This window comes from Muntiacus reevesi, chromosome 1 (assembly GCF_963930625.1).
Source record: "Muntiacus reevesi chromosome 1, mMunRee1.1, whole genome shotgun sequence".
Taxonomy (NCBI): Eukaryota; Metazoa; Chordata; class Mammalia; order Artiodactyla; family Cervidae; genus Muntiacus; species Muntiacus reevesi.
In genome coordinates this window covers 114,965,075-114,988,045 of record NC_089249.1, presented here as the reverse complement: position 1 = coordinate 114,988,045, position 22,971 = coordinate 114,965,075, and the positions used below count along the sequence as shown (strand labels likewise).

At 39.8% G+C, this 22,971-nt stretch overlaps 1 pseudogene; it reads right to left on the bottom strand.

The window, feature by feature from the left end:
- Positions 1-1,395: 1,395 nt before the first annotated feature.
- Positions 1,396-22,674, bottom strand: LOC136163514 (guanylate-binding protein 2-like; annotated as a pseudogene).
- Positions 22,675-22,971: the final 297 nt, after the last annotated feature.

Genomic DNA, 22,971 nt, shown 5'->3' with positions numbered 1-22,971 from the left:
GCTCAACTGGAATTCCATCGCCTCCACTAGCTTGGTTCATGGTGATGCTTCCAAGGACCACTTGACTGCAGACTTCAGGATGTCTGGCTATAGGTGAGTGATCACAATATCATGATTATCAGCATCATGAAGATCTTGTTTTTTTATTGTTCTTCTGTGTATTCTTATCACCTTTTTAAAATATCTTCAGCTTCTGTTAGGTCCATACAATTTCTGTCCTTTATTCTGCCTATCTTTGCATGAAATATTCCCTTGGTAGCTCTAATTTTCTTGAAGAGATCACTAAGCCTTCCCATTCTTTTCTTTTCCTCTACTTCTTTGCACTGATCACCAAGGAAGTCTTTCTTATTTCTCCTTGCTATTCTTTGGAACTCTGCATTCAAATGGGTATATCTTTCCTTTTCTCCTTTGTCTTTCACTTCCCTTCTTTTCTCAGCTACATGTAAGGCCTCCTCTGACAATCATTTTGCCTTTTTGCATTTCTTTTGCATGGGTATGGTCTTGATCACTGAAAAATGGAGTTAGGTAATGTTTTGAAGAATTATAGCTATAATTCTCAGAGGAATAGAAAGGAATTATGCGTTAAAGCTTCCTTTTTGTGATTGCAGAAGTTATTCTTGGAACTCTGCATGAGGGGAAATGAGAAAAGAAGAGTAAAATAGAGAGACATTCTGTGGCCTAGAAATGGGGCAGTAATTATCTAGAAGGATTCTCTAGACAAAGAAGATTGAACACCCACTCATATATCCATTTCACACAGGTGCAAGTAATTCCCCTACCAGTGTTTAGGAATCCCTTCAGTGACCCCAGCAATGCAGCCTCCACCCAATGGAGAACTGTCCATTCTCTGCACCCTGAAGTTAATTGTTCCAGGTCTCCCTTATTGGAAGCCATCATGTGACCTAGTGACTGCTTGGCAGGAGTGATGCTTGACTGTGCTCCATGACTTTGTATGCTCCCATCAGACTTTTCCGGTGTACACAACACTCCAACTCCATCCCAGTACCAAAGTAAATCCTTGAGTAAGACCATGGAGCTGAGGATACCTAGAGGGGTGGTTTATGTGTGAGGAAACCGTCTACACTGAATAGAACACCTCTGATATCCCCAAATTGGATGTAAATGTATCCCAATTACACAATTAAAAGTCTCTCTAGAATCAATATGCATGATTTCAAACATAGGTTCTACTGAGGTATCATACTAGTCATTTATACTATATTTAATCATGAATTGAATTCTTCTATAGGTTAAACACTGCCTTCACATTTTATTTCATCTTTGCAAACTTTAAGCCTCAATGAAAATGCACCTTATGACTTCAAGTTTAGTGGCAATTGTTTGACATCTTGAAGGTGCTCATTCAACTTGTTCTTAACAGATAGAAGCTGGTTAGGAAATTATGGTCCTTAGCTTTTTAGTGAATGTTACATGATGGCAATTCTTCCTGTTTCTTCTGGGGGGCTATAATCTGTTGATGAAGTTTCATGCCCTCCTTTTGGAATCCCTCCTGGAGAAGTCGCCCCTGTTCCTAAAAGGGAAAGTGGAGACTGAACACACAACTTAAAACATTTCCCACAGTTGCTAAATTTTACCTATATTAATCCCTCATGGGTTGTGAAACTTCTTTTTGAAGTCTTTTCCTCCTTTAATATTCATTATATCCCTCTTTCTTAAGTCTACTAACAAAATTTTTCTGGGATTTATTTAGCTTCAGAAATATTCTTCTCTTATAGTTTCTAAAATATTTATTTACCCTAGAATTAATTTTTTACTTCCTTCAACCTGAAACAACAGTCTTTAAAAAAAAAAACAACTGTCCTTTTCTATCTCAGCTCTATATCACATGAACTCTCAAATGTATATCTAAGAAGGCAAGGAAGATGAAAGAACACCATAGGAAGGTTACTACAAAATTCAGAATCACAGCAGGTGTTTGATCAGGCAATTTAGTACAAGTATCCAAATTTTGGTAGCAGAGATAACAGAAATAAGTTGAGGAGGTAAAGCCTACACTGGTCCATGCTATATTACAGGGTAGACATCCCAACTTGGCACAGATTTGGAGAGTAGCCTGGAGAGCAAGAAGAAAGTAGCAGCCTGGGTATGCAGCTAATTGTACGATATGGAATTTCCTGGTGTTACAGATGGTAGAGAATCTCCCTGAAATGCAGGAGACCTGTGTTTGATCCCTGAGTCGGGAAAATCCCCTGGAGAAAGAAACAGCAACTCACTCCAGTATTTTTGTCTGGAAAATCTTATGGACAGAGGAGTCTGGTAGGCTACAGTCCAAGGGGCCGCAAAGAAGTCAGGAACAACTTAGCAACTAAACAACAAGATAGACTTCAATCACCAGAGATGGTTAGGGGTAGAAGCAGTAAGGGAATGAAATGTCTACCAGTGTTTGGGCTAGAACAGTCCTTAAACTGATATAATGCCCTAACTTTTAAGAGCTTTGATTCAGCACAGTGGAAGGTAGAATGGAGATGCTACAGTTGAATACCTGAAGTTTAAGGGCTAGAACCCTCTCTTGGTCTGCTATTAACTGGGCCCTCTCCTTTTCCATCTTCTCAGTCAGTTGCTTCATATGTTCCTGATAACTCACTTCTTTTTCTTGCATCATCTGTTGATTCTTCTTTTGCATTTCCTCTAACATTTTCTTTGCAGCTTCTGCAGCTTCAGACTTTACACGTTCCACTTAAGAAGAAAAATAAGCAGAGAAATATGAGAATCTTAATTTATTTTTATAGCTTTATTTCTGCTTTCACCCTTTTTACTTGTTTGCTTGTCTCATGAGGAAAGACTCTTGTGTTTATTTTTGCACTGAGCAATCAGAATCTGACTGCCAGTGCAGGAGATGTGAGTTGGATCCCTTGGTGGAGATTCCCTGGAGGAGGGCATGGCAACCCACTCCAGTGTTCTTGCCTGGAGAATACCATGGACGGAGGAGCCTGGTAGGCTGCAGTCCATGGGGTCGCTAAGAGTCGGACACGACTGAGCGACTGCACTTTCATCTTTCACATTTCACTTTCATTGGAGGAGGAAATGGCAACCCACTCCAGTGTTCTTGCCTGGAGGATCCCAGGGACAGGGGAGCCTGGTGGGCCTCCGAGTATGGGGTCACACATAAGAGTCAGACACGACTGAAGCGACTTAGCAACAGCAGAGTGTTTTCAGCTGTTCTCACCTTCGATCTCTTTCTCCTTTTCTGTCAGCGACTGATCAGTCTGTCGAAGTGCATCAGTCACACCCTCTTTGGAACCCAAATATTTCCTCAGTGTCTCTTCTGTCTATTGATGCAGATCAAGTTAGAATTAGGAAATAGAGATTATGGGTTAAAGCAAAATTTAGCAGTACATGTTTCAATTCAATTTCATTTTACCCGTTTTAGAATTTATTAATGAATACTATCTCAAACTGGCTTAAAACCCAACTCTAGATCCACCCTCAAATTTGCCTCATTCTCAGTCACCCCGATGTTAGAAATGTAATCAGTAAAGCTTATCTTCTAATTGTATGGATTGCAAACCTTATGGCTGTTCTTTACATTAGCTAATGGTATTTGCTTTGGCTTCAAAATAAAGCCAGCAAGAGCCCATCAGTTGTAACATATTCCTCCCAAACACACTGGTCCAGGATAGTATCTCTTCTTGCCTGGACCATGGTATTAGATTCTCCCTACTTCCTTCTCCTCTTGCTCCCCTACCGTCTGATTTCCTGAGAGCAGCTAGTGTTGTATCACTTTAAGAAAGATCACTTCACTCTGATGCACCAAACCCTCTGCTGATTTTCCAACTCTTTTCAAGTAAAACTGAAACTACTCTCAGGGCCCTCCAGGATACTACCTGGTTATCCTCTGGCCTTGAGCATCTCTCGACCTTACCTCCTGCCACCACTTTCTTTGCTCATTGCCCTCTTGCCACGTTTGTTGGATATAAACCAATTCATCCTTCTGGGATTTTCTGTTGTTTGAAATTATCTTCTTCTAGATGCTCGCTTGGCTTACATCCTGACTTCCTTGAAGACTGCTGAAACAGCACCTCACCAGAGAGGTCCTCTCTAAAATCCTACATATAAAATAGGACCATGTTCCCTTCCTCTCCTAGAACTATACCCTACTTTATTTTTCCTCAGTGCAATTTTTGTCTCTGTGATAGCAGCTTCTAGAGTCACCCTAATATTTTTCTCCCCTTTGTTCTTAGTAATAGAACCTATTTTTTTTTCCCCAATCAGGGCACATCATCGGCCATGATAAAATATTGCATTTTTTAAGCCAACCTCCCTGGTAGCTGGAGGTGGCCATAAGATTAAAATTTGGCTAATACCACTTATGCAATGGTATTATATTGGGCTTTTTGCAGATCATCTTAAAGAGAGTTGATCCAGAGACCTTTTACTCTTCTGTTTTCCCCTTTTCTTCCCATCTGCAATATGGAAAGAATGGGTGAAACTCCAACAGCCATCTTATACCATGAATTGACCCTGAGGATGGAGGCTGGGTGCTAAGGTGCTGGAGCAGAACAGGAGAGTCTGGGAACAGCCTGATTGTGGAATTGTCATAGCAGCCTGGACCCCTCTGCCTTACTTCTTGTATATAAGAGAAAGAAACTTCTGTGTTCTTAAGGCACTCTTGTTTTGTTTTTAAGTAACATGTGCCCACAAAGATCTAAACAGACATTTCTCCACGAAGACATGCAGATGGCTAACAAACACATGAAAAGATGCTCAACATCACTCATTATCAGAGAAATGAAAATCAAAACCTCAATGAGGTACCATTACACACCAGTCATGATGGCTGCTATCCAAAAGTCTACAAGCTATAAATGCTGGACAGGGTGTGGAGAATAGGGAACCCTCTTATACTGTTGGTGGGAATGCAAACTAGTACAGCCGCTATGGAGAACAGTGTGGAGAGTCCTTAAAAAACTGGAAATAGAACTGCCATATGACCCAGCAATCCCACTCCTGGGCATATACACCAAGGAAACTAGTTCTGAAAGAGACATGTGTACCCCAATGTAGAGACATGTGTACCCCAATGCTCAATGTAGCACTGTTTATAATAGCCAGGACATGGAAGCAACCTAGATGCCCATCAGCAGACGAATGGATAAGAAAGCTGTGGTACATATACATAATGGAATATTACTCAGGCATTAAAAAGAATACATTTGAATCAGTTCTAATGAGATGGATAAAATGGGCTCAATTGTACAGAGTGAAGTAAGTCAGAAAGATAAACACCAATACAGTTTACTAATGCATATATATGGAATTTAGAAAGATGGTAATGATAACCCTATATGCAAGACTGAAAAAGAGACACAGATATATAGAACAGACTTTTGGACTCTGTGGGAGAAGGTGACGGTGGAATGATCTGAGAGAACAGCATTGAAACATGTATATTATCAAGTGTGAAACAGATCGCCAGCCTAGGTTGGATGCATGAGACATATGTTCGGGGCTGGTACCCTGGGATGACCCAGAGGGATGGGATGGGGAAGGAGGTGGGAGGGGAGTTCAGGATGGGGAACACATGTAAATCCATGCCTGATTCATGTCAATGTATGACAAAAACCACTACAATATTGTAAAGTATTTAGCCTCCAACTAATTAAAATAATTGGGGGAAAAAAATATGTGCCCAAAGCTAATTCTAACTGATATAACCTGAGTATACTGGCACAGAATCATAGTTATGAGCCAAGACTTTCCTGTTAGTGTTTCCATTTCAGCTGTACCACTTATTACCTGTACATCTTAGGTGAGTTATTTTACTTCCCTCAGTTTTCTTATTTATAAACTGAGGACACTGATATCATGTACTTCATAGTGCTCTTATGAGGACTGAATGAGTTAAGCCCATTTCTTTCCTAACACAAAATAGGTCTATAGGTGAACTGTTATTATTATTAGATTTGCTGTAAGCTATACTTTGTTGATTGCTGATGAATACTTTGAAAGAACTTGCTCTTTTTTTAAAAAAAAAAAAAACTGCACTAATCCCAGTTATAGACATATAGTTAGGCCTGAGTAGAGAAGTTTTGGATGATAGAATGACTAAATTATTGAATAAATTCTGCAAAATTTTTGAGGGCTACCCACTGTGCTTCCAAGAAGCACTACCATGGGATGAATAGCAGATTCATCCCATGGTAGTCTGTCCTATTGAATAAACCCATAGTAGTCAATGAAAGCCACAGGCACCATTTACCCATTGCATTTTTGTTGTTCCCACTGTAGTTTGAAAGAGTCATATCAGCGAGGCCCCAGAAATGGTGATCAGTAGGTAATTTACCTGTACCCCCTTTCTGGGGACCTGGTGGTACTTATCCTTCAGCTCATTCATCTTCTTAGTAAATAGATAATAACCTCCTGGTTTAGAAAATGTTCCCTGCTTCACATCTTCATATAGAGGATGAAATATATCATCAATTAAAGCCATGGAGTAATCTGAGGATGCTTTCACGTTCTGTCTACAAAAGTCATGTCGCTTTGCTTCTAACTCATCCTGTGAGGTGAAAAATAGCACAAATGGTGTCGTGAGCCATGAGGAGGATGTGAACCAAAGTGGATTACTGGGAAATGCTTCTCCTGCAGAGAAGGTGGCACATAAATATAACACACCCCTCATCATGTTGGGATTCTAGAAAACTGTTAGATAGAGTGTTGATTTAAAAAATACATCTACTTCTCTTTGTGTTTATCTGAAGCTTTTTTCCCCACGGTTTGTTTGTTTGTTTGTTTGTTTGTTTGTTTGTTTTAGCTTCAGAGAATGAGTCGCAAAGCATAAACACTGATCCATTTGAAACTTCTCTTTTTAAGTCCCTAATAGTTTACCACACAATTGTCCAGTATGGCAGGCCTGAAGAAAGTTTCTGGTTCCACCAATTTGTGACTTAGTGACACTCAACCTTCATGAAATGAGATTTCTTTGTTAAAACACAGGAAACTGTATCTATCTCATAGATTCCCTGTCAGGATTATATGCAGTGGTATAAAGTGTTAACCCCAGTGACTTCTCTGTAAGTGCTCAAAAGGGTCAATGATTGGTGGTACATTGTTTAAAATAATAGTATTTTGGCATATTTTCTCAATATAAGGCTAATGAAGGTAATGGAGATTGTAATGCAGTTAATGTCTGTATGGAGAAGGCCTACAGAACAGCATTTTTACCTGCATTCAATTATAGAAGAGAACTTGCAAGTATCTTTGGTCTAGAAAGACATCCATAGTCTGCTGACCTTCACTATTTAGTTTCATCAGAACCCTTGAAAGCAGGAAGGTACGATTTGTACAATTCTACCCTACAAGTCATGGAAGGGATTGTCATCTGTCAAGTGATAATTTGTCATACAACAATCCTTCTTTAATTTTAAAGAACTCAGACTTGAGTCCTCAAATAGCATCCTAATGATTGATTTCTCTTTCTTGTCTTTCTGAATGTTTATTGTCGCTTTACATTAAGCACAATATGTTTTTAGGGTTTTCACAAAGAAGCGAATCCTTCTATATTATTAGCAGGGAATATGAAGGCACTGTGTCTTTGACTAAGCTTAAATAAAAAAATAAAGTAAAACAATCTTATGTAAATGCAGCCTTACAGTTTACTTGTTTGATTAAAATATGACATCTATAGGGTAGAGATTAACAGATGAGGATATTCTTAATGACCATAGTTGGTCATGTAACCATAGTCTCCAGGACTAAGGGTAAGAACAGTCTATTCTTTTAGTAAAGAGTGCAAATGAGTACATATAACTGAGGGCTGCTATCCCTGGATCTGGGAGGACTACTTGTAGCAAGAAAGGCTTGTTCACATTGTTGTGTGGAAGACACCAATACAATATTGTAAAGCAATTATCTTCCAATTGAAAACAAAAAAGAGAAAGGCCCAGATTTTTCATCCTCTCATTAACCAGGATAGCAAACATACCGCTAATTTTTTCTGAAACACTTGGTCCACATCCTTGAAAGAGTTCTTCATGAAGACTTCAATGGCCTCTTTCCCAGTGGCCCTGTGCAGGTCCAACAGCTCCTGGAGGGTTTCCGTGGGCAACTTCAGCTTTTGGCCCATCTGCTGGTCATAGTGGGCAATGGCCTTTTGCACTGCAGCCAAGTTCTCGGTCTTGGCTAAGGCCAGGACTGCATTCTCCATGCAGGGCAGATCCCCACTGCTGATGGCATTGACATAGGTCTGCACCAGGCTCTGTAGACCTATGAAGGGAATTTAAAAAACAGTGACTAAGAGTTGGTGAGACAGAGGAACAAGCTGTGTTAGTTCGGTCCTGAGCATGCAAATTTAATCATTTTGAGTCAACTGATAGTGCACTTTTTATGCTTTTCAAGTGTTACAAGCAGTAGTTTTAAGAATTTTAAAGAAGAACTGTGATGGGGTATTTTGTTATACTCTAGGTGCAGAAGAGTTTGAAGCTTCCCTTTCCTCCTCCTTCCTTCACCCAAATGGAAGCTATTGGAATGAATGGGTTGGAGAAAGGGTATTTTGCAGACAAGATGGTAAGTCTTAATCTCTTCTTAGTCTTCCTGAATCTCCCTTTCTTTTTTTTAATGAGTTCCCCCTCCTTTCTCAATTCGAAGTAATATAAAGGTCAAGGAGACATTTTAATGTACACAAGCACGTGTGTGTGTAAATGTAAGTGTACATGTGATGCATCTCACTAGTTCTGGGCCTGGCCTAAATAAGAGGGTCTTCCTAGATATTCTTTCAGCAGAGCTCCATGCAGTGTGAGCAATTCATCCAAGTTTGCCAGGGAGTTCTGGATTTAACACTGGAAGTCTTACATACCAGGAAATCCCAGCCTTGGGAAATTGGAGTGGTTTGTGACCCTACAACTACTAGTTCTTGACTACAATAAGATATCACCTCATACTGGTCAGAATGCCATTGTTCAAAGGTCTACAGATACCAAATGCTGGAGTGGGTGTGAAGAAAAGGGGACCCTTGTACACTGTTGATGGGAATGTGAATTGATGCAGTCACTATAGAGAACAATATGGAGGTTCCCTAAAAAATGAAAAATAGAGTCCTCTTATGATCCTGCAATCCTAATCTTGGGCATATATACAGAGAAAACTATTATATGAACAGATGTATGCACACCAATATTAATAGCAGCACTAAAATAGTAAGGACTTGCTCAGTCACTTTAGTCATGTCTGACTCTGCGACCCTATAGATTGTAGCCCACAAGACCCCTCTGTCCATGGAATTCTCCAGACATGAATACTGGAGTGAGTTGCTGTACCCTCCTCCAGGGGAATCTTCCTGACCCAGGGATCAAACCTAGGTCTCCCTCATTGCAGGTGGATTCTTTACCCCTGAGCCACCAGGGAAGCCCGTCAGGACACAGAAGCAACCAAATGTCCATCAACAATGAATGGATAAAGACAATATGGTACATATATACAATGGAATGTTACTCAGCCATAAAAATGAAACAATGTGATTTGCACCAACATAAATGGATCTAGAGATTTAGTATGGACCACCATACTAAATGAAATAATCAGACAGTGAAAGACAAATATCACATGATAGCACTTATAGGCATGTGTGCTAAGTCACTTCAGTCATGTCCGACTTTTGAGACCCTATGGACTGTAGCCTGCCAAGGTCCTCTGTCCATGGGATTCTCTAGGCAAGAATTCTGGTGTGGGTTGCCATTTCCTCCACCAGGGTATCTTCCCAACCCAGGGGTTGAACTCAAGTCTCTTATGTCTCCTGCATTGGCAGGAAGGAAAATCAATACTAAATAATCCAGATCTAAACAACTTCATCCATTCTGGAAAACTATTCCTCCTCCATATATTTCTTTTAGTAAATAACATCTGTTCAAGTAGTTGCTTACGCTCAGAATCCTGGAGTCAGCTTAACACTGCCATATCATTTCTTCCACACACCCACATGCCTTCCATCATCAAAACGTATGGATTTGACATTCAAAATATGTGAGGATTCTGTTAATTTTGACAGTCACTATTGCCACTATCTTAGCCTACATAGGCACCATTTATTAAAAAATATTGCAAGTACCATTCATCTTCTTGTTGCTTCATGTACATCTCTCCAGCACATTATCTATAAAACATTCTGAAGGACTGTATGAAACATAAATTACATATCTTTACCTCTTTGCCTGTCATTCCTCAAAATCTTTTCGTGGGCTCAGACTTTAACCTCATTGAAGTCACCCAAACGTCCTTTCAGTTATGGTTCCCTGTATTTACCAGCGTTTAAAAATTAGGGTTACATAAATTGTTTAAGTACATTTTGTTCCCATCATGTTGGAATGAGGATTATGCCCAGTGGTTGGTACATGGCAGGCACTCCTAATCAGTGCCTAACTACACATTTTTGCATTGATTAACAAGAGAATTGTCTTACGATGAGAGGCAAAGCCTCACATACATGGAATATTTGCCTTTTCCTGACTTTGTCAATAATATACCTCTCCTGGAAGGAAATTTCATAAAAAGGGAGTTGAGAAGTTGGCGGAGAAAGTTACTACACCAAGATTAGATTCTAGTTCTTTCTCTTTGTTCATCTGACTCATGTGAATATTAGATAATACCAGAAATAATTTTAGTTCATATGTAAAATTCACAATGTGACCCTTGTTGTGTGTTTTCCTTAGCATCATTAGACTCTGTATTTGTCAGAAGTAATCCTCATGCCTCCCAATTCTGTTGTCTACAATGGGCAGTAGGAGAGTCTGGGTAAGGAAAGAGAGTAAGAGGGACTCACAAGGCCCATTGACCTTGATACCGCCTGAGGAGTCTTGGCCTTGGAATGGCTAAGGATGTAGCAGCAGAAGTCTGCAACTTGTTCTCTGAATTCAGGGTTCAGATCTTCCTCTTGCAGCTGTTCCAGGTGGCTGAGGTGCTTCCTATGAGCAGGGCGATCAAAGATGAAGCACTTCTTCTCTGGGAAGAACTTTCGGATACATAACCGAGGTTCATTAAAAGTTTTAGTTTTTTTATCATTTCCTAGAGGAAAGAAAATCAGAGGTTTTACAACTTCAGGCTACTTCAGATATATACCCTTCAACTTTGTAATTTGCACAAATCCTATATAAAGAGGTAAAAATTAACTAATCATGGATCAGACCCAATAATTATAGGGGAAGAGGAATGAAATTTCTTTCCTGCTCCAAGAAGGAAGTAACTTAAAAGTAGATCGCACTGATTTGTCTAAGAAACGTTTCATCTCCTATAATAGAACAGCCAGGATAACAAAGTTACAAAATTATAATTTTCAGCATCTACATTGAAATGGTCATTCTGATACTGTTTTCTCTTTTTTTGTTTCCCAAACATGAGTCCTAGTAACCTCGTTTTAGCTTCAGTGACTTTTCCATGTACTCATCAGCAGTGATGGGTTGTCCATCTGCTTCCAGTTCCAGGGAGAAATCTCTCAGAGTCCACACAAAGTCTGGAAAAAAGCTCACAAAGTTGGCTGAGTCTTGGACCTCATGTTTATCAGGTGAGGATTTTGCCCTGATTCGATCTGTCAGCTCTGTCACATAGCTGGGATGCTAACATAGGAAAACTGCAGAAAAGGAGGAGCACATTTTAGGCTATACTATTCCCCAAAGCTTATCTAAAATAATTTTTCTTAATTAGCTCATTCATTCATTCCACAAACATTTATTGAGCAATTACTCTAAACCAGGAATAGTCCTAGGGACAAATAACATTGTGATGAGTCAGAAAATGCTACCATCTACATTCTAGTAGGGCTTCCCTGGTGGCTCAGAAGGTAAAGAATCTGCCTGCATTTCAGAAGACCCAGGTACAATCCCCAGCTTAGAAGATCTCCTGGAGAATGGAATGGCAACCCACTCCAGTATTCTTGCCTGGAGAATTCCATGGCCAGAGGAGCCTGCCTGGCTACAGTCTATGGGGTCGCAAAGACTCAGACACAACTGAATGACTAACACACACACACACACATTCTGGTGAGGGGGAGAGATGATAAACACGTAAACAAAAATATAATAAAGCTGGGATTTTGAAATAGTTGCCTTGAAGAAAAATGAACCTCAGCTAAACTTTAGAGAATAACTGTGCATAGTGCTGGTTTGTGTGGCATTTCAGGTAAGTTCATTCTGAGGTGATCACTGTGCAGAAGTCTAAATGAACTGAGAGAAGCTGCCATGTACTAATCCATAGGAGAAACCTTCCTGGCAGAGGAAATAGCTCCTGCAAAACCTCAGACCGGAAACCATTGAGTGTGTCTAACCTCTAGCTAGGAGGACAGCGTGGCTAGGGCAGAAGTTCTGGAATAGCTAGGGTTCAGACTATGTAGGCACCGTAGGCCATAGAAAGTGTTTGAATTTTAATCTAAATTTAATGAGAAGGCACTGAGAAGCTTTAAATTAAGAGTGGAATATGACATGATGTTTGTTTTTAAAACAAAAACTGGCAGGTGTTTTGCCTATGAGAGGCAAGAGAGAAGAGAAAGAGAAGGTTAGGCAGTTTAGAAGATAACCCGGAGGCAAGAAGATGGAAGCTTAAACTGAAATTACCATTGAAGAAGTGGTGGGAATTAGCCAGCCTGGGCAAATACCTATGGCAGGAAAGCTGATCAGACTGTGAGTAATAGTTTGTAGCAAATAAAGAAAGTAATTGCCTAGGATAAATACTAAGCTTTTGATCCAAAAATTTCTATGAGTGCCATGGAAATTTACTATGATGTAGAAAGAGTGCTTCTGGTCAAAAATTTAAGACTTTTCCAGAGGTAATGCCACACACATATGGACACCTTATCTTTGACAAAGGAGGCAAAAATATTCAATGGGGAAAAGACAGTCTCGTTAAGTCCTGGGAAAGCTGGTCAACCACATGTAAAAGACTGAAACTAGAACACTTTCTAACACCATACACAAAAATAAACCTGAAATGGATTAAACATGTAAGTGTAAGACCAGAAACTATAAAACTCTAGAGGAAAACATAGGCAGAACACTCGATGACATAAATCACAGCAAGATCCCCTATGATCCACCTCCCAGAGTAATGGAAATAAAACCAAAAATAAACAAATGGGACTTCATTAAACTTAAAAGCTTTTGTACAATGAAGGAAACTATAGGCAAGCTGAAAAGACATCCTTCAGAATGGGATAAAATAACAGCAAATGAAACAACTGACAAAAAATTAATCTCCAAAATATTCAAGAAGCTCATGCAGCTCAATACCAAAAAAGCAAACAACCCAATCAAAAAGTGGGCAAAAGAATTAAGCAGAGATTTATCCAAAGAAGAGATACAGATGGTTAATAAACACATGAAAAGATGTTCTACATCACTCATTATTAAACAAATGCAAATCAAAACCACAATGACGTATCATCTCATGCCAGTCAGAATGGCCATCATCAAAATGTCTACAAACAACAAATGCTAGAGAGAGTGTGGAGAAAAAGGAACCCTTTTATACTGTTGGTGGGAATGCAAGCTAGTAGAGCCACTGTGGAGAACAGTGTGGAGTTTCCTTAAAAAACTGGGAGTAGAAGTGCCATATGACCCAGCGATCTCACTGCTGGGCATACACCCCAAAGAAACCCAAATTGAAAGAGACACATGTACTCCAATGTTCGTTGTAGCACTATTTACAATAACTAGGACATGGAAGCAACCTAGATGTTCTTGACAGACGAATGGATAAGGAAGTTGTGGTAGATATACTCAATGGAATATTATTCAGCTATAAAAAGGAACACATTCAAGTCAGTTCTAATGAGTTGAATAAAACTGGAGCCTATTATACAGAATGAAGTAGTCAAAAAGAGAAACACAAATACTGTATATTAATGCATATGTATGGAATTTAGAAAACCAGTAATGATGACCCTATATGGAGGGCAGCAAAAGAGAAACAGATGTAAAGAACAGACTTTTGGAGTCTGTGGGAGAAGGCCAGGGTGGGATGATTTGAGAGAATAGCATTGAAACATGTATATTACCATATGTAAACTAGATGGCCAGTGCAATTCAATGCATGAGACAGGACAACCAAATCCGGTGCTCTGGGATAACCCAGAGCGGTGGGGTGGGGTGAGAGGTGGGAGGGGAGGTTCAGAATAGTGGGACACATGTGTAACCGTGGCTGATTAATGTCAGTGTATGGCAAAAACCATCACAACATTGTAAAGTAATTATCCTCCAATTAAAATATATTAATTTTTTAAAAAAAGAGTCCCCCATATATTTCTACTTTAATAGTGTCAGAAGCGTGATATTATTCAATTCATTAAGTCACTTAAATATTTGAGACTTTTGCGTTGTTTTTGCATGTTAAGTTTGAGATGTTTCTTACACATCTAAATGGATACTTGTAATCAACTAGATACACAATTTTGTACCTGAGAGTGTGGTCATGATTGCTCATACAAATGTTACGGTAACTGACATGGTGCCAGTAAAAGTCCAAGGCTGGATGAGGTGGACTAGCGACTAAGAAAAGAAGAACAGAAGCCCAAGAATCAAAGAGCTACCATACTTAAAGGCCAAGAAGAAGCTGAATGAGAACATGAGTTTTAGAGGACACCAAGGTTTGGCAATGGATATTGTAGGGGAAAGTCATTAAATATGACTGAAGTTTTGTCCACTGAGATGGACCCAAGCAAATGAAGTATGCTCACCCTCTTCTCAATCTTTGGAATGTGCACTGCACTTGCCTTCCCCATGCTGGAAGCTGCACAAGGACACAGCCTCCTTGAGATAGTAATGTGGTACTAAGACCATCTGGACTGTGTACTCACTGGGTCCAGTTTAGGCATCTAAAAAGACTTTTTTTTTTCCAGCTTGCATTTTATTATTTTTTTTCAATTATTTTTATCAGTTGGAGGCTAATTACTTTGCAACATTGCAGTGGGTTTTGTCATACATTGACATAGATCAGCCATGTAGTTACATGTATTCCCAATCCCGAAGTAAAAAGACTTTTAAAATTTGGCGGGTGGATGTGGAAAAATGTTAGTCTTCCAGTCACGTAAGAAAGGATACCTAAGTAAATTCCCTTGCTTATTAAACCTGCCACCTTGCCAATCTCAAGTGATCTGCCATCTACTTTTGTCTCTCCTTGCTGGCTGGGTGAGCTTCCCAGGTGGTACCAGTGATAAAGAACCCTCCTGCTAATGCAGAAGACTTAAGAGACATGGGTTTGATCCCTGGGTTAGTAAGATCCTCTGGAGGAGGGCAAGGCAATCCACTGCAGAATTATTGCCTGGAGAATTCCTTCAGCAGACGAACCTCGTGGGCTTACAGTCCATAGGATCACAAACAATCAGACATGACTGAATCGACTTAGCACACACACACACACACATGCTGTCTAGGGACTGGGATCAGCTTCAGATTACACACAGGAAGCCCCTGAGGAGATTGTGACCCCAAAATATGAACTCAGAGAGGAGGCATACAGAACCTTGTGCAGCTAAGTGTCTGAGGATGATGTGTGATCAGAAAGGCGTGGGCTTCTGGTGGTGACTGAGGTAAACAGGGATGGTGAGCATAAACATAATGGGGTTCATTAAGAAGGGGACTCCTGAATTCTTCTGCAGTGGACCACCACTGTAACTGGTGACAATGTGAAGCTGTTCTTTTCCGGATTTCATGTTGTCTATCCACAAAAAGGATACTGTAGTTGGTCCATGGCCTGCTGATTGATGGTTCCTATGCTGTTGTATACAAAGGTGCTGCTCAGGAGAACCGCCAGGGCAAAGATCCAGGAGTCATTCTAGTTGTCTCCCTAGAAGTCATTGGAGAAGCCACACCAAATAACTAAGAGCACATGATTCCAGTTCAGATGGACAGACTCTGAACCCAGCTGTCTCTATTTGGAGACACATTAATCATTTCCCTATACAAAGTTTTATCCATATGTACATGATTTTAAAAACATAAAATCAATGGTGTAGTGAAATTTAAATAAGACTTTATATAACTGCATATGAACCTGTAAATCAAATAAGTACTTGATCAGGTAATAAAATTCAAACCTATCTCCTGAACTGTGATTATGATTTTCTGTTCCCATGATATGTCATGATGAAGCACTTTTTAGACAGTAGTTAAAATGTACCCCTTTAACAAGAGTTTTCTAAGACTTCTAAGAGTAGTGATGTATGATCCTTTATGAACAAAGCTGTTGTTATCAGGTCTTATACTCTGCTTCTCTCACTAATTGTATAGCTGTGGATAACACTATTTCCACCATCTTTCTGGATTCCCACTCTGACAAGTCAGACATATTTATAAACTTTCCAGTGAGGTTTAGACACACCTTCAGTAGCTTTTTCAGAATGTTTTCCTACAATATGAAAGGAAAATGACTTTAAAAGTCATTAGTCATTATTTTATGAGTTACAAAAAATATCAGTGGGTCTTACTGACCACTCTCAATGCTTATATGTGTGACTAAGATATGCAACAATTCTTAAATTAGCCCATTATTCTCATACTTAGCATTTGGTGCTCTCACATAAACCTCACTTTGGATTGCTTCAAATTGTATTTGAGGTCAAATCTTGAGCACAAACCAGTAAATAAAATAAAATAAAAATATAATACATTAATAGTATATATATATATGAAGCACAATTCAAAGGGTGGGAAGTGAAAGTACAAGAAGGGCTACTGATTTGACATAAACAGGATTAGAAGATTTGTTTCTTTACCTTCTCCACATCCCCCAGGCCCTCAGTATCAAGCAGAACCAGAGCGTGGTCTGGCTTCTTGGGATGAGGCATACACCACATCCAGATGCCCTTTGTATGTATCTGCACCATGGAGCTCACAGAGAAGCCTGCCAGAGGGTGTGGGGAAAAGAGAGGGTGGATTTTTAATAGCAGGTGGATTGGATCTGAACATTGAGAGTTTAGTTAATAAAATCAAGGTTTAAAAAAATAAATGAAAGCATAATCAATATTGATCTTAATTATGAGAAAAAGAATTTAGAACATTCAGTACAAACTGAAATATTTCTATTACCTAAGAGATCATTGTAAGCTTGATGTTAATCCACATACATTTTAGTAAATGTCTTATTATTATTATCTATGCTAGTTTCAACTGTAACTACTGTACTCCTTTCAGAAAGGCAGTGTGTACTTTAAAGAGGAAGTTAAGGCAAAGTGGGAAGTAAGGGTCGACTCTTGTCCTCCAGCACAGGATGAATGTTAGAAACCCATTCCTCCCAGGCCTCTCACTTCCTCTCCTCACATCACTGTGCTGCGTGCTGGGAGTGTGGGTGGACAGAAGGGACTTGGCTGGGCTCTGCCCGTGTCACTCACCCTTGTTCTTCCCAGCCAGCTTGTTCATCAGGTAGGACTTGCCCGTGCGGTAGAGGCCCACGATAGCCACCACCACAACGGGCTGCCTGATGGCAGACAGGATCTTCACAGTTACTGGATTAACCACCAGTCGCCCATTGATGTTCTCAATGAGGCACTCTGGGGCTGGCATGTGGATCTCTGAGGCCATGTCCAGGGTGTCTCCTGATCTTCAAGGGAAGAGATGGCATGGAAACCAACATTTAGTCAGTGAGCTGAGTGAGAACTTTACAGTTACGACCAAAATTTGGTTTCCTTTTTGAACTTTGTTCCTTGCGTGCTTTAAAAAGCCTCATGGCCTCTTTAAGCTTGTCCTATAGACTAGCCCACTGGTTCTCTTTAAAAATAACTTTATTTTGAAGGAGCTTACCCTTACACAAAATCATACATTGGGTACAGAGAACTTCCATATGCCATTTCCCCAGCTACCCTATTGTTAATATCTTATGTAACCATAGACAATAATTGAAACAGGACTTTCATATTAAAACAACACTATTAACTAAGCTACACACTTTCCCCCACGTCATCAGTTTTCCTTTTGCCCAGTTGTTTTCCTCCTAGCTTTCCCTTTGTTCCTAGTGTCCTTTTCTGAGCCAGGCTGCGATTCAGGATCCTTTGTCCATTCACCCGTTACCTTGGCTTAGTCTTCTCTCATCATTGGCCGTTCTTCATCTTTATTTTGTCTTTCATGGCATTGTCATTTTAGAAGAGTATTGGCCTGTCATCTTGCAAAATATCCCTCTGGGTTTTTCTTATGGTTCCTCATAATTAGATTGAGGTTATATTTTTTCTTTTTTTGGCAAGTATGCCGTGGTTGTGATGTTCTGCCAGTCTCAGTGTATCATATCAAAGGTTGTGTGATGTCTATAGAACATACTCTGGTGCTGTGATGTTAACTTTGCTCACTTACTTTAGGTGTTGTCTGCCAGATTTCTCCACTGTAAAGTCACAATTACTTCCTTGTAAGTACAAAAGTTAACACTGGGGCAGATATTTTTGAGACTGCAGATATATTCTCCTCAAAGTTTCATATTGTTTTTTCAGTGCTGACTTTAACACCCATTAATGATGATTCTTGTTTGTAACAGTTATTACTGTGCTGCTTGACTCTAGGTCTTTTGTACTTCACCATTCCTTCAACATTAGCTGAGGTTCTACTTCAAACAAGAGCGGTCCCCTATTTTTTCCCTTCATTTAATTATTTACTTGTATCAGTGTAGACTCATAGATATTTATTTTATTTTATTCTGTGGGGTTTAGTACTTTACTATCATTCCCTTGTGTCTCAGCAGTAAAGAATCCGCCTGCCAAGCAGGAAAGGCAGGTTCGAATCCTGGGTTGGGAAGATCTGGGAGAAGGAAATGGTAACCTACTCCAGTATTCTTGCCTGGAAAATCCCATGGACAGAGGAACCTGGTGGGCTATAGTCCACGGGATCACAAAAAGTCAGACACAACTTAGTGACTGAACAACAACAAACAAATTGTTATTTACTTACTGCTTAATTTGCCCCAGATTTGTTCTTTGAGAGCTTCTTCAGCCTGGCTCCTGGGTGGTTTGACTGTGCTTCCATCATATTCTAAGCACTTTTTTACTTTGTGGCACCACAAGGTATTCCTGGTCCATCTTGTTCTTTGCCTGAGTCAGCTCTAGATCTGACCATTTCTCCCAGAAACCTGATTGTTTTCTTTGGATAACAGAACTTTGATGCCAGGATATAACACTAGGTGTGCACCTTACTTCTAGGTCCCCTCAGTGGACCAAATAAAGAAATACATATATGAATACTAGCACATGTAGATACATCTATATTTACTTCTTTCTGTATACAACCTTAATTTCCTGCTGATGTTTTTATTTGGAGGATAATTGCTTTACAATGTTGTGCTGTTTTCTGCCATAGAACAGCATGAATCATTCATAAGTATATATATATATATATATCCCCTCCCTCTTGAGCCTCTCTCTCACCCCACCATCCCACCCCTCTAGGTTCTCACTGAGTGCCAGGCTGGACTCCCTGTGTTATATACTGCTCATGTTTCTTATTGCAGTTAACAGAAGGAATTACTCAGTCTTTACCTTTCAACTCCATATTCTGACTATGAAAGCCACAACTACTATTATCATAAATTTGCTTATGTGCCCAGTCCTAGTATATGTATAAAATAGTTTCAAAATTGCTAATCTATATCTTGGTGATAAATAGATTTACTAATTAAAGTGCATCATTAAGATAGTTATTTTTGTCTCTAACCTAATATATATAGCTAAAGTACTGTATTCTGAAGTTCTTAGATTAGTTCTTTCCTTCCTCATCTTCTTGAGCTGGTAGTTTATTCATTTGTAACAGAGTCAGTTTCATTTGTTCCTATTTGTGCTCCATTTAGGACTCCTCCACATCTTGGTTGGGCTTCTGGGGTAGCTCAGAATTTGCCTGCCGTGGGAGAGACCTGGGTTCAGTCCCTGGGTTGAGAAGATCGCCCAGAGAAAGAAATGGTTACCCACTCCACTATTCTTGTCTGGAGTATTCCATGGACAGAGGAGTCTGCCAAGCTACAGTTCATAAGGTTGCAAATAATCGCACATGACTGAGTGACTAACATTTTCACTTATTTCACATCTTGATTAATTGTAGTATTGACTATTTTTTGAGCATGTGAAATATTATGTAGTTCTCAGAGTCAAAGCTTTCCAAAAAGGTGAAGGTGAAAGAAAATGAAGTCTCTCAGCCGTGTCCGACTCTTTGCGACCCCATGGACTGTAGCCTACCAGCTTCTCCATCCATGGGATTTTCCAGGCAAGGGTACTAGAGTGGGTTCCCATTTCCTTCTCCAGGGGATCTTCCCGAACCAGGAACTGAACCCAGGTCTCCCGCCTTGCAGGCAGATGTTTCACCTTCTGAGCCACTAGAGAAGCCTACTCCATTAAATGTATATACCATAGTTTACTTAACCACTCCTATGTGTGGGCACTTAGAATGCTTCTAGTGTTTTTCAATTATAGTGCTGCAATGAATAACCCTGCTTTCATATTGTTGCAGCTGTTTCTTCAGAACAGATTCCTGGGAATGAGGTTGCTCTGTCAAAAGGTAAGAGTATATACTTTTGTTGCTTATTGCCAAATTCTTTTCCAGAAGAAGGGTATACCAGACTGCATTTCCACTGGCTCAGCTTGTATCACATTTCCATAACAAGATTTTTTCCCTTGTGTCTCACATCTTCTGACTTCATTACAAAATTTCCTTTCAAAGCTTTTAACCTTCAAATTTTGATCTTTGGACAGGACACCCTGAGCTGTCTCACCTCAGGCATATATAAAAGGCAACCTGCATCTGGGGAATATCACGTCAAACATTTATATAATGTGAAACACCTGCCATCCTAATCCAGTCTTGGACCTGGTTTCTCCCAAGTCTGTTCCTGGGCAAGCTCTGGATCAGACTGAGACTCAGGGTCCCCAGTGGCTTCCTCCTCTCAGGGAGAGGCACTCCTGAGCTGCCGCAGCCCACCCTGTTTAGCGACTCACTGGTTCTTAACTGTTGATCTGCAGCTGAATTCATGTGTTTTCACCCAAGACTGATCCCTGTAATCTGAATCTCACTCTTTATGACAAATTGAAATTACAATGGAGTAATCATAGTTCAGACATACAAGGCTAGAGTTGAGTGCCATTAAGAATTTAGTCTAGGATATATCCTAGTGCCATGAAAAGCTTGAATTTTCTCTGACCTGTATCACACCTAAGCACACCATCAACTGTTTTGGGGACAACACCTGCTACCTGCAACTTTATGGTTCAGGGTTCCCTCCTCCCGCCACCCTGTGGAACTTTAAAACCATTTCAGGAATTTAAAGCAATATAAAATCAATTCTGCAACCAATTCAGGTCCTTACTTTTTGCCTTAATTATAATCCTTAATGCACAATTGTAAATAACTGATCTTAGTTTTGACCTTTAGAAACAGTTTCTGTTTTGTAGTCAAGAGGAACACAAGTTTTTAAGTGTTTCTTGAACTCGTCTCCCAGGCTGCAGTCCTAATAAACCTTCAATAAAACACCTCTTCATTCTAATCAGGTCATCGTTTCTGAAATTTTTGTTAACACTCTATATTTCACTCAATTATGTTACCAAATTTTGACCTCCTTGTGTTTGAAGATTGATTCTTTATTATCTCTGCATATATCAACTGGCATGTTGCTTTTAATTACCTCAAGTAATGAAGCTACTCTTATGAAACATGATCTTATAAATGATCATGTTTCCTCTCTGAACTCTATTCTATATAAAGTATTTATTTGCATGATTTTAGTCATGACCTCTATAACCAGGACTTGATGCTTTGATAATTTTATAGCATTGAGAGAAGTTGAAGTTTTCTTTTATAATGCCTATTTACCTTGTTAACTTCAATGTCTCAATCCCGATAACTGAAAGTGATCATGATAAAATTTTATTAACTTTTTGAGATACCAAAAAAGACAGACTAAGGGATGCTAGTTTTTATTTTTATCCTATAAGAAAGCATGATTGCTTCTATGATAGTTGATTACCTCTGACTTCTGGCTGAAGACTGGAATCTTATATGATGCCAGTCTTGCCAGCTATCTGGATTCCCAATTCTCTAGGGATGGCTAAAAAACAAAAACTTTTTTTTTTTCTGTGAAAGTACTGTACTCATTTCCTCTTACAACACTGGCCCACCAGGACTGCTGGTAAGAAGACTGTCTGGTTTTTAACATAAGACATAGCACTTTTATAAAATGAGAATCAATCAGTTCCTGACCAAGGAAAAGTGGCTGCACAAAGATTTTGTAAGCTCCCAAATTACAATAACCTGTAGCCTTTTTTTGTAGACCCCAAGTTCTAGGACGTGAAAAGTTTCCAATAAAGACAGAAGTGAACTCTGAGCTTTAGTTAGTGGGTTTTATCAAAGAGAAGGCACTTTAATAAAGTATCAAGAAAGAATCTTGAGGCATCCCTGGCTCTCAGTTTAGACTCTGCCTCTGCTGGAACCTAAATCAACACAGAGCTCAACAGTGGGCACTTAGAGGACACCCTGCTGCCCAACATCAGACTTTCATCTGAACTCATGACAGATCAGGCTTTGCATAGCCTGTCTTGGTATGATTGCTTTCAAGAAAGTGTGCTGCCTCCTGTAAATCTCTTCTCACCCAGCCTCAGTCTTACCTGGTGGAGAGATTCTGTAGAGGTGAGCAGAAAGCTGCCTCAGCTGGAAGGTTAGAAGAGCTTGTCCTCTTCATTTTTCTTCTGAGTTTAGCTGTGCTGGTTTCACTTTTCTATCTCACTGGCAATTTGGGCTTTATTTTTATCCCTCCAATCTCCTAGGACTTCCCAGATTTTCCTCAGACACCCGATGATAAGAAAGCAAAACTGTCGAGCAACGTCTGCAAAGAAATAGACAGCACTGAAACTGAAAGTAGAGTCTAAGGCTACAAAGGGACTGCAAGAACTGTGCTAGAAGAATGGAACTGGAGGAATCAACCTGCCTGACTTCAGACTCTACTACAAAGCCACAGTCATCAAGACAGTATGGTACTGGCACAAAGACAGAAATATAGATCAATGGAACAGAGTAGAAAGCC